This window comes from Rhinatrema bivittatum, chromosome 10, assembly GCF_901001135.1.
Source record: "Rhinatrema bivittatum chromosome 10, aRhiBiv1.1, whole genome shotgun sequence".
Classification (NCBI taxonomy): Eukaryota; Metazoa; Chordata; class Amphibia; order Gymnophiona; family Rhinatrematidae; genus Rhinatrema; species Rhinatrema bivittatum.
The window spans coordinates 91,904,178-91,921,969 of NC_042624.1; the positions used below are offsets into that span (position 1 = coordinate 91,904,178).

At 41.2% G+C, this 17,792-nt stretch overlaps 1 long non-coding RNA gene across 1 annotated transcript in view; it reads left to right on the forward strand.

The window, feature by feature from the left end:
- Positions 1-9,083, forward strand: part of LOC115099733 — a 52,073-nt gene extending 42,990 nt beyond the window's left edge. The window contains exon 4 of the long non-coding RNA XR_003858873.1: positions 7,309-9,083. This is a non-coding gene — a long non-coding RNA (uncharacterized LOC115099733). The remainder of the gene's footprint in view (positions 1-7,308) is intronic.
- Positions 9,084-17,792: the final 8,709 nt, after the last annotated feature.

Consider the following 17,792-nt stretch of genomic DNA (forward strand, 5'->3'; position numbering starts at 1 on the left):
CCCCCAGACCCTCTTCTCCTCCCCCCTCACCTCTCATAGCTGCCTGACAACCGACCGGGAAGGAATCCGGCCGGCTGCTCTTTCTAGAAGAAGCCAAAGGTCCGGGCGCGACGAGAGCAGCGCGTCACTGCCCCCCCCCCCCCCCCCCCCGCTCCCACCAGAACGCGGGGCTCCTCGTCCCCTTCCCCACACATGGGGGTTTCCCGTTCCCCTTTTGAGGCGCGTTCGTCCCCTCCAGGGAAGCGGAGTCCCCGAAGAGATGGTGCCGCAGCAGCTGCAACCTACTAGGAAGGCGCCCGGGGTTGCAGAAAGATCCTTCCCCCCCCCCCCCCCCAATACTCTGTTCCCTACCAGTCAAAATGCTCTCCCGTGAAAGAAAATTTGGTCTTATTGTACCCAGGGCCGGTGCAAGGGGGTTTGGCGCTCTAGGCGAGCCGTCTCGGCCCCGACTCCTACTTCATTCTCAATAACGCCTGCTGACTATGGTTTTGGCCCGCCAAATCTCCACTCCTCTTTGCCACTGCTTGCAGCCCCATAAGGCTCGCACCCAGTGGCGCACCAAGGGTCTCCGGGGGGCCAATGCATTTGTGTGCCTCTCCAGCATCCCCCCCCCCCCCCCCAATCCTTCTTGTACTAATGCTTAAGGCCACAGAAAATCAGTGGTGATCTAAGAAGAATTTTTTTTGGGGGGGGGGGAGCCAAAATGACATTTCTTCATCACACCCACCTCTATAGCATGGATCCTGCTTTAAGATTGGTTATAAAAAAAAAGTATTAATAAAAAAAAAAGTCCAAAGGGTGTTCGGCATAATTTTAAAAAGCTGGCCAGTTTCTCACTATAAAATTATTTGATAGCCTCATTCAACTAATTCTATATGGCTATGAGAGTGAAGTCTGGAATATATAGGAAGGGACAGAATATCAATACAAATCCTGCACCTCCAGTTCTGTAACTCTCTGCATCCACTGAAATTCCCCCAAACAATGGAGCTTGGATGTTTCCCTTACAGCTCATCATACTAAAAGATATTTTCAAATTCTGGTGTCCCCTCACAGTAACAGCAGCACAAACACCTTCCACTGCCAGACACATTGTGAACTAACACAAAACCCCGCAAAAAAGACACTCAAAATCTATACTGCAATCCCATCATAACATAACAGTAATAACACCAAGGACTCAAACAACAATAACCCTACTTGTGAATAAGCAAGGGTAAATATTACACTGGGTCCTAGAATAACAATACACCACCTATTGAGGAAACAAAACAAACCCGATTGCTATAGATCCCTATACAGACACTACATCCTAGCAGAATCTCTCATCATGGTCACACACACACACAGAGCAGAGACAGACTCTCACCAAATACAGAATACAAAATAAAGGAGCACAAATTAGAAAAAACAAATGGAAACCCTAAGAAGCCAGACTCTGTGTATTAACAATGGAAAAACAGAACCACCATTCCTCATAAAACAATATAATCAAGAAACATAAAGCATCAGTTATAATAGTAAAACCATACTAATAAAATAACATTTTAAAACTACTGATAAATAGAATTTCTATTAATTAAAATCATATACATTTTCTACAATTTCCCAAACACCAATAAAATATTTCAAAACAGCACATATATCAAATAACACCCAATAATTAGAACTAATAAGGATTTTAAAAAGCCCCTGCTGTCTAGAGATGTGAATCGGAACCGGAATCCGTTCGATTCCGGTTCCGATTCAGATCTTATAATTTTTATCGTCCAGCCCGATTGGTTTTTTGTTTATCGGCTGCACCCGATCCGATAAACAAAAAACCCACCCTGACCCTTTAAAACTGACCCCTTAGCCTCCCCCACCAAAAACATTTTAAAATTACCTGGTGGTCCAGTGGGGGCGCAGGGAGCAATCTCCTGCTCTCGGGCCGTCGGCTGCGCTAATAAAAATGGCGCCGATGGCCCTTTGCCCTTACCATGTGACAGGGTATCCGTGCCATTGGCCGGCCCCTGTTACATGGTAGGAGCACTGGATGGCCGGCACCATCTTTAAAAATGGGTCAGTTTTAAAGGGTCGGGGAGGGGGGTTTTCTATTGGGCCATCGGCGCCATTTTTATTAGTGGCAGCCGACGGCCCGAGAGCGGGCAATCGGTCCCGGGGCTTCCACTGGACCACCAGGTGATTTTAAAACGTTTTGGGGGGGTGGGGGAAGGTAAGGGATTAGTTTTAAAGGGTCGGGTGGGTTTAGGGGTTGTTTTGGTGTGCCGGTTTTCCCGCCCTCCCACCAAATAACTCCTGTTAGTGGACACAAACCCGATTAATGATTTTTCACGATAAATCGGGGGAATTTCTATATATCGCACTCTTTAATGATTTTTGACGATTTAAAAAATATCGGACGGTATTTTAAATCGTCAAAAAACGATTCACATCCCTACTGCTGTCCATACATGGGAACTCTTGATTTCCAGTCACCCTGATATTGTCGAGGATTAGGAGGTTATCCTCTCTCTCTCACACATACTCACATGTCCATTCTCTCTCACACATACACTATCACATACATACACATTCAAGCTCTTATACCTACCATAACCTCTCGCTCTCACATACACTGACACACTCTCAGGCTGTAAGACACTCTCTCCCCCTCCACACACACCACACTCTTACTCCCCTGGATTTTCTCATTCACGCTCATGCTCTCACTCTCACTGGCTCCCTCACATACACACAAACACACCCCCCCAGGCAAGTTCCCAATCATTCTCACACAAACACACACACCCAGGCAAGCTCCCAATCATTCTCACACACACACCCAGGCAAGCTCCCAGTCATTCTCACACTGACCCCCAGGCAAGCTCCCATTCATTTTCACACCACTCCCTCCCCATCCCCCAGGCATGCACACATTCATTCTCACACACACAGACCCCCAGGCAGGCACCAATTTATTCTCACACACACACATACACCACACACAGGCAGGCACCTATTCTCATACATACAAACCCCAGGAAGACACCCATTCATTCTCATACACAGACACACCCTCAGGCAGGCACCCATGCATTCACACACATACACCCCCAGGCAGACTCCCATTCATACACATGCACACACTAAAGGCAGACCCCCTCTCTTTCTTTTGTCAGCAACCTCAGAGCCTCTCTCATTACTCTGCTGCCACTGTCACTGCTGCCGCGTGGCTATTGGGGAGGTGCTGATTGCTGCTACTGGCACTGAAGCCCATTCTGCTGCCTCCTCTGTGCAGGCCCCGTGGGCTTCTAGTTCCTCCATGCTGATCTCGTACATTATGAGATCCGCATAGAGAAAGTGCTACTCTTGCACATTCCCAAAGATTACATGTGCCAATCAGTAAAAAGTAATTTATTTTTTTTACATTTGCTGTCTGATCTTAGTTTTCTAATCGGTTGGTCACAGGCTTTTTTTTTCCACCTTCCCTTTCTTATTTTTTTGCCAATTCCTTTTATATTGTCTTTTTTTTCTATTTCTTTTCTCTCCATCTGTCTTCTTCCCTCACACACACAGTCTCTCATTCTCACATGCTGTCTCTCTCTCTCTCTCTCACACACACACAGGCTCTCACTCTCACATGCTCTCTCTCATACAATGATTCATACAGTCTCTCACTGGCACATGCTGACTCTCACACACCCAGAGGCTCTCTCTCATACAATCATTCATACACCCAGTCTCTCACTGGCACATGCTGTCTCTCACACACACAGGCTCTCTCTCACTCCCACATGCTGTCTTGCTCAAACACAGGCTTTCACTGTCACATGCTGTCTCTCTCATACACAGAGGCTCTCACATGCTGCTCTGCAAACATTCAGGTCTTCACTCTCACACAGTCTCTCAACTCACTCTCACACACAATCTTTCAACTCATCTCATACATGCACACATACACACTCTACAGGCCCTCAGCCTCTCTCTCACCTTTGGGCCTCCTCTTCACGGGTCGCCGCAGGATGGGCTCTGCAGCAGCCCTGGTCTTCTCAGGCTGCCCACAATGTGGGATTTGCGGTGGCCCGTAAGCGCTGCTTCTCTTCTGCACGCGGCTGACGCTCCTCCTCCTTCCTGTCCGCGCGGCTCCGGCAACATTTTTCTTCCGGGGCCACGTAGGCAGGAAGGAAGAGGAGCAGCTGCACGTTTAGACGCGACCTTTTTCTTCGGCAGGGCCGTGGTGGAGCTCACGCTACCACGCTACCACGGCCCTGCCGATCTTCTTGCTGTGTGTATCCGGCACACGGCACAGCACTAGTTCACTGCACAGCTGCCAGTGGGATGAGGTCCACTGGTGGCCGCATGAGCCTTCATGTCGGCCATCAGCGGCTCGGCGCCCCCTAATGCTCGCCTAGTTGCTCATAGTAGGCTAGTTTTGTTTGAAGACTGTAGTTTTTCAGCCCCTGTCTTATAACAGTTGTTAGCAAGTAAAAGATTTTCTTTGGCCAATTGTCCAGCATACTTAATGAAAGCTTATTAAGAAGTGATACTAGTTCGTTTGCCTGTATATTTGTTAATAAATTTGTATTGGAACACAATACAACAGTTAGTTCTTTATTTTGCCTTGCTTGCAGGGCTCTGAGATTAGAGGAACATAAAAAGGGAAAGTTTTTGGAAAGCATTGTTTGGAATCTGATTTTTTGTTTGTCTGATTGATGCCAGGATGTAATGCATTGCAGTGAGTGGGGAGCACAGCTCAGTTTCAATTTAAATTGCCATGGAAGTTTTAGAATTTGAAAGGACATTGGGAATTGGAGAGAAGTAGGTTGGAAGATAAGAGGTATGAGACAGATAAGGAAAGTGAATGGCTCTGGTGGAAAAAAAAAAGAGAGATAACAGCTGTCTTAGAGATGAGATAAGATTCCTTTTTACTTTTCTGCTTTAATAAATCAAAAATCATGTGGTTAGAACAGAATAGGATTTCTTTTTCTTTAGGTTAGGTAACATATTTACAGTAGTTTCTGTAGTAAGAAATGAAAAGGTATGCAGGGTCTTCCCAGGTGATTAGACTTAAAGATGAATCAAATTTTTACAAATAGTTTAATGTTCCAGCACAGTTACTGAACCAAATAGATACTGTAGATTTAAGGGAACTTATAGCATTAGGACAAAATTTTGATTGATTTCAGAGATCGTTAAATGTCCCTCTATTGGGGAAATTGACAATTTGATTGCTGAAAGAGCAATTGCTAGTGTTAAAGTTTAAAACTTGAAAGGACAAGGCAGTTAAGGGGTTAACAGCAGAGAGAAGGGGGTGAGTGGGTGATGCAGGAAAGTATTTCTCAGGAGAAGACACAAACGGAGGAGAAAACTCCATTCAATGAATTAATCTTTCAGTTTAAAAACAGATTGGTGAGCAATTAAAAGATATTAAGAATAATAATAACCTTAATTTAGCAAGAATGTTTAATTTCATTTATAGTGAATAGAAATCTGTATCTTGTCAGTACAGGGAATACAGAATTGAATTAACTTTTCTTTTTTGGAAAGAGTTTTGAAAATTTGAACAGGGCGTTACTACTGTAAGTTTTTCGAAGGTGTGAGTAAGTGTAACTGATGGAGCAAGTTATGACACAGAAATGTTAATTATATATTTATTTATTTATTTATTTAATTTCTTTTACTATACCGATGCTCAAGACTAGGTCTTATCGTACCGGTTTACAATGTAACTGAGGGGAAACCAATTAACATCAAGGTAGAAAGTAAAGTTACATTAAACAGGGAGCGTAAAACCTGGGCAATGGAAGACAGTACAGAATATATATATTCAGTGCTAAAGTATTTGTCAATTAATGATACCAGATGTATCACACCCCTGTTTTTCTTAGTGTCTGTAATTAGAGTTAATCACCAAAAATAAATCCTGGCCAGTATTAAATTTAAGGATTCAGAATTAACCATGACTTATAGCATTTACAGTTTCATGCATTCTACCTCATCTGACAGTTATCCCAAGGAGTCAAGATACTTCAGTATTCTTTCACCTAGTTTTGCCTAGGCGATACTGAAGAAGATATTAAAAGGTAAACTTCAAATGTGTCAATTGTAAATGAAATATTCTTACTATCTAGAAGGAAGAAGAAAAAAAATGACTACTGAGAGAATTAAGGCTGTTTTGAAAGTACAGGTCCCTGGGACATTGAAAAAGTTACGAGCATTTCTTGGCATGGTATCACTGGTGGGGGTTGGTCTCAGCAGTCAGGGCTCTGGCTATTACAAAGCATCCAAAGATTCGGTCACCACACCTGCACACCTAAAGCGCCCCCTAGGCCCTTTCTTGCAAATCCAAATTGATTTTATCGAGTTGCCTTTATGTCAAAATTACAAGTACGCACTAACAATGTTTTTGCTGTTTCTCAGGATGGGAGGAGGCTTTCCCAGTAGTAAAGGCAGACGCAATCTCTGCAGCTAAGATTCTGCTGTGAGAATTTATTCCAAGATATGGAATTCCAGAATCAATTGATAGTGCCTAGATGTAAACTGTTGTGATGGTATATAACTTAACGACGGTATAGAAAAGATTTTAAATAAATAAATAAGTAGTGATCAAGGGACACACTTTGTGAAAGACATAGTAGGCATTAGGCATCTCTCTCAGGTTCCACACCCCTTACAGAACTCAAGTCTCTGCCCTTATAGAGAACTTCAATGGCAGTTGTAGTAGTGCCTCCTAGAGGCATAACAATAAAGACAAGAAAGTAGCTTCATGACCGCTATTTGCTGAATTAAGGCATATCAGATTGTTTAGTTTCAATGGAACTGTAATTCCACTGTAACCATTATCTTAATTTTGTTGTATGCCAGACTTTATATTTTTCCAGGTTGACAACAAAGCTGAGCCCCAACAAAGCCTTTTCTGCCATGTGAGATATACCGCTTGAAGATTACATTTTTTCCCAGTTTGATTTCTTTTCATTTTCAAACAGATCTATTTTAATTATGACTTTTGTTTTATTCTGGATCAATCCAAATACCTATTGGTCTAATTTTTTAGCTCAAATATGTGTTAATTGTTTATCTTTTTTTGTTATTTGTGTATCATGACACCTGAACAATGCAATGAATGAATTTATGTAGTCAGTTCAGTTAAATAATGTTTCTATGTAATGTCTAAACATTTAAGTTGTTTGTGGTTCTGACTATTGCATGTTACCTAATAATAAAGTGGGAATATTATGCAGATTAGTAATTACTAAATGCAGGGAGTTATGGCCATGATGGAATCTTCTAACTGATTAATTTGAATTTGTTTTGTTCTTATATTAGGCTTTAATCCATAACATATACATCTAATAATGAGTAACGAAGCTATGCTCTGATGTCAGAAATACACCATACTGGGAGAATATTGGGAGAACTGTATACGCCATGTGTCATTGATTCCAGAAATCATCCCATCCTTTGCCATAGAAGCCATCTCGCACCCTTGATCATATGAACTGAAATGTTTACACTTCTTGCCTGATTTTTCTCTTTATGTTTGTCTTGTTCTGTGGATGGGTGGTCTTACCTAGATGCTGTTTTCCTTGGTTTTATGAGGCAATGTACCTTTATTTGACATGTGATAACTGATTGTCATAACAAAAAATATTTTTAGTGATATACCTAGTCAATATCTGGTTAGGTACCTATTTGCAGATACCATTATTTAGATTTTCAAATTAATGAAACAGTCTGAATTAATGCAGTTTTTATTAGTCCCTACATTCCAAGCGTTTTGTAGCATTTTCCAGTCCTACTGAGTCAGCTAAATGATTGCTTGATATGTTCTCCTTTACCTTTATCTATGGAAGCTGGTCTGATCACATTCCAGGTTCAAGAGGGATGTATAATTCTTAAGGCCAACATATAGGGTTAGCCATTACAGGTGTCATTCCATTAGTTACAGGGGTTCCTTTTCCAAGTTATGGTACGAAAATACAATGCTTACAAGCCACTTTAGAAGTTATGGCTTATGAGTATGAATATGCTTTTAACAAAACTATTAATGAATTATCACAGCCATATGCATATTATCCCAAGGCGGAGTATGTGCTATTGTAAAAGGACAATGTTGTGTTTTCGTAGATGACAACTCAGAATTGGTAATGGATTCAGTCAAACGTGCCAAGGCGGTAGCGTCTGTCCCCAAGTATGACCATTGGTCTACCTGGTGGGAACAGCTGGTAAATTGGATCACATCCCTAGGGGAAATTGGCAGGGGTTTTTTGTGGCTTGCTCTGGTCCTTCTTATAGTTGTGATAGCAGTGTGTATGTGTTTGCCTACTTGTTTATTGCTTGGCCAGCAGATAATGCAATGCTGTTGGGCTCAAACAACGTCTCCTATCACCTTGAACATGATCAACATTCAGAGGTCAGGTATGACACAGAACCTCTATGCTTCCCTCAATGCAGCAGTTTCTCTTGAAAGGGACCCCCCTCAGGATGAGTCATGTTGACAATGAATGGTAAGATCAGAGTACGCCCTCTGACAACAGAGTATGCTCTCTGACAACAGAGTACGCCTTCTGATGTCAGATCAGAGTACGCCCTCTGACAACCTAAGACAGTCGCATGGCCCTGATGGTGATGATTATCCCAGTCATCGAGAGGGAAATGAGAATTTTGATAACTGCTGCTTTAGAATAACTACCCCCATGTTGACTGGTAACTGAAAAAAAAAAAAAAGAGGTCAAGGAAATGCCAACTGAAGTGGTGGGGAGAGGGATGACTGCATGAGTAAAGAATATGTGCAGATAAGAAGGTACCAAATGGCTACAGGAATAAAGAAACAGACCCTGAGAGAGGGACCTCAAGGAAAAAAAGTGTAGCCAGGTTTAACAGGCTATATAAAAAAGAAGCCTTGGCACGTGAAAGCCGAGAAAATGGCATTGCGCGAGAAACAGTATATTCTGTAATCGGCTCCGTTTACTCCTTTAAGGAAACACAATCTTGATTCCTTACAATTTCCACTATTTTTACTTTTGTATGCATGCATGAAATAAACAAACCTGCCAGCAATTATAGATCTTTAAGCTACTTAATAAATGTTATGTTTTGAAACCGAAAGGCTGCCTCATCACTGGCTTTGTGGCTTCTCTGGGGAGGAAACCAGGTGGGGTAAGTTCCAGGATTCAATAATTGCTATCAGTTGGGTGTTCATTGCAACCTTCTTTTCCATTATAATACAGTTAGGGGTAGATTTTAAAAAACTACGCCCACATGTACTTTTGTTCGCGCAACTGGCGCAAACAAAAGTACGCCAGATTTTAATAGATACGCGTGTAGCCGCGCGTATCCTTTAAAATCCTGGGTCAGTGCGTGCAAGGCTGTGCAATATCTGCAGCCTGCGCGCGCCGAGCCGCGCAGCCTGCCTCCGTTCCCTCCGCACCTTCCCCTCCCTTCCACCACCTAACCCAGCCCCCCCCCCCCCCCAGCCCTATCTAAACCCCCCTACCTTTGTTGGCAAAGTTGGGAGCAGTTTCGGAGGCCTAGGCCACACCCCCGGACTGGAACCACGGCCCCGCCCCGGATAACGCGTTGCTGCGACACGCCCCCAACACCCCCCCCCCCCCCCCCCCAGGAAAGCCCCTGGACTTACGCGCGGTGCAGGGGGAGCTTGGGGCAGGTTTTCAGGGGGTACGCGCGTATCTTACGCGCATACTCCTTTGAAAATCTGCCCCAAAGTCTCTAAATAATATTTTCCTGTACAACAATAAAAATGTATAGGCTAGGGCAAAAGTCTCCTTTGTCATACTTGTCGGAAATTAATCTTTTGCTGGATGAATTTTAGATTTGCAAAAAATTGTTTAAGAATAGAAATGGAAAATAGGAGAAAATCCTTGGTTAGGCCTTTATAGCAGGAATTTACCATAACTGATGTTCACTTTTGAAATGCTACGTACTTGCTGCCAGTACCGCACACCTGTACAGTTTTTCTTCCGCGCCTCCTTTCCTATCAATTTGCATTGATTCCAGGAAAACAGGGTTTATGACATTTGCAGGGAGTCCAAGTGCTCCAGAATAACCGATGAATATCTTGGTCATGTGATCTGACTTGCTTCATAAAATATCAAGGTAATTATTTTCCCACTGATGTTTTCCCCTCCTCCACATTTAAATAAAAATTAACTTCTAAAGTTCCTAGAAAATGTGGTTGATCAAAGCAGATTTTGTTATTCTGTATACCTAATACAGTAGGCCATGGAGACATACAGTGTCAGGCAGGGACAGTTTGGGAAACATAAAAAAAAGTCAGAAATCTGCAAGTGGACTTTATCTTTGAAATATCCTGATACTGCACCGTGCTGGGGCATTTTCAGGAGGTGTTTTTTGTTGGACAGTTCACAATAGACGGTGCAAGAAATATCGCAGGTGTTAAACTTTCCGTGAAGCGTGCAGTAAGCTTTTTTCTCTAAAATGTTTTCAGGGTGTTCGATTTATGCTTAGTTTTCTGGTATTTTATGATTAAGTTCTGATGACAATCAACAGTAGTACTCCTGTTTACTTGGAGTCATAGTGGAGGAAGTGCCTAACTAGAAGCTTTCAACATCTTTAAATACATTTCTCCTGAAATAAATCCAAATCAGAATAGAAAAGGGGAATATTAATCATTTTGTAAACAGCCAAATAAATTTATGATATTACAGCTGCTTCAAAGGAGACGAGGTCATGTATCAGAGCATTTAGAAATGTATAATCCTTCAATATACAACAATTTAAGGAAAGCAGAGATTACATTTTTGTGTCTAGTTTGCTGTGCTCATTTGACTTAGCATTGTTCTGAAAAACAATTGCTGAACTTTCAGTATGCAGCCCGTTCTCAGCTTTACCCTAATGCCCAGGGAGCCTGCCAATGCAATGGTGGTGTGTCAAAGCCCTTGGGACAAGTGGACTACCTCACACACAGTTCTAACAGGATCAGCTGAAATTGAAAGACACCTACCAAAAGAAAGAAAAATACAGCAAGTAATAAATAAAATCAATGGTGCAATCATGTTAAATAAATTGAAGATAAGTAAGAATATGGCAGAGAGGCCTGAGCATTGCCGAATTTGCCAAATTTCAGTAACAATCATGTGATCTAATTTCCTGATCCCACTTCCTCGGTATCAGCAAAACTTCTCCAGCTGGCATCAATATGGACTGGGAGTGAGATGATAAAGAAAAAAACATTTGTATTTTAGTGAATTTTTTTACTTTGGTTTTTCATTTTTAAAGTTAGCTGACAAAATATGGAGTGCAGTGTTGAATAGGAAGTAGTGGGTTAAAATCTGGAAATAGTTCAGAAAGAAAGCAAAACAAATCAAGATACCAACATCCAACCTCAAGGGTTCAAGAAAATATAGCAGAAAGATACAAAAATAATCCAATTGCATTGGTCACCACGGGCCTGATTTAAAAAAACTTCCAAGTGTATCTGGACATGCTGCCTATACCTATTACATCTTGTGAACGCCAGAGGGCGGCTCTCGTTGGTACTCTGCAAGTATTAAAAAGGGCATTAGCAGTAAACTTGACAGATTGAGATCCTATCCAATAAAATACCCTGTTTTAGGAGCAAGGTTCATTCCTGTCATGGTATGTGCAAAAATTAGCCCATTAGGAGACATTAGCCCCGGGTCTTATATATATATTCCCTAAAATGGGGAAGAGTTTCATATTTCCTGTGGATTCTCCTCATTAAAACAGCAGTGCAAACCAGATTCTTCAAAATAATTTGACTATTGCTTCACTGTTTTCCTTTTGGTCTTATGCCTAGATTTATTTTCTTTTGTGTTACATTTTATTACTTTCTCACACTTTTTGCAATAAAAGATAGCTCCCCCCCCCTCCCCCATGTTTTAAAGGCACCTTCCATGTGTCCACACTTTTGTTGTTCATGCTATATTTGTTAATTATATTTATTATTTGAATTATATTTTGCCTTTCAAACATTTAAAAAAAAAATTACATTCAGGTACTGTATGTATCAGTGTAATGTTTGCAGGAAGTTCTGATTGTGTTTTGTTCATAATTCCTTTATATAACTGGTGTCTTCATTTCAGCTTCATACATTTATAGAACGTCATGTATGCTGCTGCTGCTGTTTTCTGAATAAATAATAACAGATAATAGTTATGCATAAAGTGGTTACTGTGCATAGCAGTGTACAAAATACATCACATGTTTACAAGGGGCTGCCCTAGAGCTCTGTTAATTTGGAGCATAGGCCATTTTAGCATTTTAGAAAACTTGTTCAATGCCATAGAACCCGAGTCCCGATTTCACCTCTTTTGTCTTCTAAATAGGCAACACTGCAATACCTAGAAGTGACTCCCTTTGTGGAAAACTGAGCTGGTAGGTGTGTTCATTAAGGGATCACATTCTGACAAACTCTGTCCTGCACCCTTCAATCATCACTCTCACTAGCATTAAAATTAGCAAAAGATTAGCATATATTTCTCAGTACCCATTTGAAAGAAAAATATTAAAAGACAATGAGCCAGACACACTGAGCAATTTTATTCTTGGAGTCTGACAGATGTAACTATTTTCCATTGTGCCACAGAATCAGTTTTTAGTTCTTAAAGTGCAGTAAAATGACAACTATTTTTACTTTACTATATAAGGAATGGTACACTGCTCCACTGTGGTCATATGATCGGTATCCTTACGTAAACGGAGGGGGTGTCTCCACATGTCCATATTTGATTTGCCTGCCTATTGGCTCACTTGTCCAGAGCCCACCCTCCTATTGCTCCATTTCTGAGTCATACAGCTCTTAGTGTCTCCATAGATCAACAAACATGACCAGGTTCCTGAAAACAACAAGAAAACTGTAACATGCATTTGTAATCTACTTTACCTGTTATCTTAAAAGTAAAGGGAAATTAAAGTTTACTACAATTTAATTTTATCTTTATTTTCTAAGTTTGAGAGCCTGTGGTATTGTCTGAATATGGCTCATCTGCTGACAAAATAGGATTTATATTCCAGAACAGCAGGAAATAAAACAGAAGTTCCATGCTGAAATCTGAAGTTTGCTGTTATATATACTTCCAATAGGCTAATCTTCCAGGATCAAGACTGTATTAAATAAGGAGATATAATAAACATCATCCTTGCTTAGGACATGACTACTTTAAATATTTATGCTTCTTTTATTTACATATAGTGCTAACTCTTCTTTCTCTCTTAACAGAAGGCATGGGAAGGGGGGGGAGTAATACACATGAAGCGCCAGTTACTACACTTATAGAAGGCATGGGGGTAACGTGCACAGAATAGCACTTAATACCCTTAACAGAAAGCATGGGGGTAATATGCACAGAGCTGCAGTTACTACCATAAGTAACTTGCTGGGCAGACTAGATGGACGAGTTGGTCTTTATCTGCCATCAATTACTATGTTACTATATGACTGGCAACAGACAATATGATTTCATAAAGTAAATTTAGACAGAGTTTTTATTTTATAATGGAAAATTACTGGTCCACTTGTGATGGCACAGTGACCTCCAGCAGAAATAATTGTCTTTGCCTTTACTGTCACAAGATTTGTTCACTTTGCCTTTACTTGGAGGTCAAAATTTTTCCAATATTTGCCTCATTGCTAGGTTGTATTTTTCTGACATTAACCATAAAGGTGTGGACTGTTTTATTACCTATAACCTTCCATTGAACTGGACCATTATTATAGAATGCACTACATAATATTACACTTTCTCCTATTTATGGAAGGCAACCTCTGAGAAAAATCTGTCATATACTTCTGTATAAAATTAATGTGGTTTAAAAGAATATAATTTATGGGATGATTCTTCGTTGTTTAGTCACACAATAGAAAATACCAGTGGGTTCCAGTCATAAATCAGGCTATAACCCATCTTTATTGAATAGGACTGTTAGGGCTGAGGACCCAGCTCAGCTGGGGAACCCCCCACAGGAACAGTCCAGGACTCCAGGGGCAGACTAGGCTAGGGGATCTTCGGCTTATACCAGCCACCTTCCCCACAGGTTGAGCCCTTGGGTTCTGGTGGCTGGCAGGACTTGAACAAAGGAGACCTAAGGCTAAAGTTGGACTGGAATCCAGAGTGGAGAGGAACGAACTTAGGTAAAGCTGAACAGGCCTGGGGATTTCATGCTGCAGGGCTGGAGACAGAAGTCAGGCAGGACCGAAAAGGCAGGCTGCAGGGCAGGAGGCTGACGTCAGACAGAACTGGAGACAGAAGCCAGAGCAGATTTGTGATGCAGGTCGCAGGGCTGGAGGCTGATGTCTGGTGGGTCTGGAGCTCAGGCAGGAACCAAGGTCAGGGGTAGAATACTGGAACAAGACAGAGGTTACTGATACTGGCAAGCTTGAGACAGGACGCTTGGGAGTCACAAGGTAAACTTGGAAGCAGGAAGGCTTAGGGAAGCTACAGGGAAGCCACAAGGCAAGCTTGGAGACAGGAAGGCTTAGAGAAGCCACAAGGCAAGCTGGGAAACAGGAAGGCTTAGGGAAGCCACAAGGAAGAAGGCTGCAGAAAGCCACAAGGTATACAGAGATAAGAAGGTTTAGAAAAACCACAAGGCAGAAGGCTACAGAGAGCCACAAGGTATATAGAGATGAGGGACCAAGCAAGGAGCTGAGCAGACTCAATGACAAGGCCCTGAGTGTAGACAGAGGCAGGGCTAAATAGGCAGGGAATTGCCAAGTCATGAGGTCTCTGAGACTGAAGCTGAAAAGAGGGTAGGTGCAGCTCCCAGAGGACCTCTGGTGGTTGGGAAGCTGCATGACAAGCAGAATCACAACAAAGACTGAACTATGTTATGTAGCTACATTATACATTTTCAGATACTAGAGAAATTAGCAATTTCTAGGAGTAAAACATACTTTTTTAAAGGCTTGTTACCCATAATCCTCCTTGAAGTTCAGTATTACTTAATTAATAATACCTCTTCTGTGATAATACTACAGTTGAAAAAGGACTATAAGCAAGAATATTTTGTGAGGGACTGTCACACTGCTATCCTAGGAAACATCACTTAGGACCAGATATGCTAAGTATTTTTTATACTGACACATATATTTGTTTTTTTAATTATATACCGCATTTTCACTGGTATCGCAGCGGTTCACAATAAAAACATACATAATTTCATATTGCAGAACAAATACTGTACACGGTGCACATGAGAGGTATATTATGTCATAGAACACACATAAACAAATATTGCAAAAACAAAACATAGTTTAATAAATGTTGTAAATATGGATAATAAATCAGCAAAGATAAGTAATATCAAAATTGAATACAGTATCAAAATAAGTTGTACATAAATCAATATGGGAGGGTATAGAGTCCAACAGGATGAAGATCATACAAGAGACTAAATGCTCAGTAGAATCTATATGGGTAGAAATCCCATGTGTGTTGGTTAAGAGTATAGTGATAGGAGTATACTACCGTCCACCTGGACAAAATGGTCAGACAGATGATGAAATGCTAAGAGAAATCAGGGAAGCTAACCAATTTGGCAGTGCAATAATAATGGGAGATTTCATTTACCCCAATATTGACTGGGTAAATGTAACATCAGGACTTGCTTGAGACATAATGTTCCTGGATGTAATAAATTGCTGCTTCATGGAGCAATTGGTTCAGGAACCAACAAGAGAGGGAGCTATTTTAGATTTAATTATAAATGATCTGGAAAGAAATACGACAAGTGAGATAATCAAATTTGCAGATGACACAAAATTGTGCAGAGTAGTTAAATCACAAGCAGATTGTGATAAATTGCAGGAAGACCTTGTGAGACTGGAAAATTGGGCATCCAAATGGCAGATGAAATTTAATGTGGATAAGTGCAAGGTGATGCATATAGGGAAAAATAACCCATGCTATAATTACACGTTGTTGGGTTCCATATTAGGTGCTACAACCCAAGAAAGAGATCTAGGTGTCATAGTGGATAACACATTGAAATTGTCGGTTCAGTGTGCTGCGGCAGTCAAAAAAGCAAACAGAATGTTGGGAATTATTAGAAAAGGAATGATGAATAAAACGGAAAATGTCATAATGCCTCTGTATCGCTCCATGGTGAGACCGCACCTTGAATACTGTGTACAATTCTGGTCGCCGCATCTCAAAAAAGATATAATTGCGATGGAGAAGGTACAGAGAAGGGCTACCAAAATGATAAGGGGAATGGAACAACTCCCCTATGAGGAAAGACTAAAGAGGTTAGGACTTTTCAGCTTGGAGAAGAGACGACTGAGGGGGGATATGATAGAGGTGTTTAAAATCATGAGAGGTCTAGAACGGGTAGATGTGAATCGGTTATTTACTCTTTCGGATAGTAGAAGGACTAGGGGACACTCCATGAAGTTAGCATGGGGCACATTTAAAACTAATCGGAGAAAGTTCTTTTTTACTCAACGCACAATTAAACTCTGGAATTTGTTGCCAGAGAATGTGGTTCGTGCAGTTAGTATAGCTGTGTTTAAAAAAGGATTGGATAAGTTCTTGGAGGAGAAGTCCATTACCTGCTATTAAGTTCACTTAGAGAATAGCCACTGCCATTAGCAATGGTTACATGGAATAGACTTAGTTTTTGGGTACTTGCCAGGTTCTTATGGCCTGGATTGGCCACTGTTGGAAACAGGATGCTGGGCTTGATGGACCCTTGGTCTGACCCAGTATGGCATTTTCTTATGTTCTTATGTTCTTAATTCTTAGTGGAACGCAGGATTTGGTGGGAGAGGTAACGGTGGTGGGGCCACTTGGCAACAGTGATCATAACATGATCAAATTTAAACTAATAACTGGAAGGGGGACAATAAGTAAATCTGCAGCTCTAACACTAAATTTTCAAAAGGGAAACTTTGATAAACTGAGGAAAATAGAAAAAAACTGAAAGGTACAGCTGCAAAGGTTAAAAGTGTTCAACAGGCATGGACATTGTTTAAAAATACAATCCTAGAGGCGCAGTCCATATGTATTCTACACATTAAGAAAGGTGGAAGGAAGGAAAAACGATTACCGTCATGGTTAAAAGGTAAGGTGAAAGAGGCTATTTTAACCAAAAATACATCCTTCCAAAATTGGAAGAAGTATCCATCTGAGGATAAAACATAAGCATTATCAAGCTAAGTGTAAAACATTGATAAGACAGGCGAAGAGAGAATTTGAAATGAAGTTGGCCATAGGGGCAAAAACTCATAATAAAGACTTTTTTAAATATATCCGAAGCAAGAAACCTGTGAGGGGGTCGGTTGGACCATTAGATGACCGAGGGGTTAAAGGGGCTCTTAGGGAAGATAAGGCCATTGCAGAAAGACTAAATGAATTCTTTGCTTCCGTGTTTACTAATGAGGATGTTGGGGAGATACCAGTTCCGGAGATGGTTTTCAGGGGTGATGAGTCAGATGAACTGAACAAAATCACTGTGAATGTGGAACATGTAGTAGGCCAGATTGACAAACTAAAGAGTAGCAAATCACCTGGACCGGATGGTATGCATCCTAGGGTACTGAATGAACTAAAAAATGAAATTTCTGATCTATTAGTTAAAATTTGTAACCTATCATTAAAATCATCCATCGTACTTGAAGACTGGAGGGTGGCCAATGTAACCCCAATATTTAAAACAGGCTCCAGGGGCGAACCGGGTAACTATAGACCAGTGAGTCTGACTTCAGTGCCGGGAAAAATAGTGGAAACTATTCTCAACATCAAAATCGTAGAGCATATAGAAAGACATGGTTTAATGGAACAAAGTCAACATGGATTTACCCAAGGGAA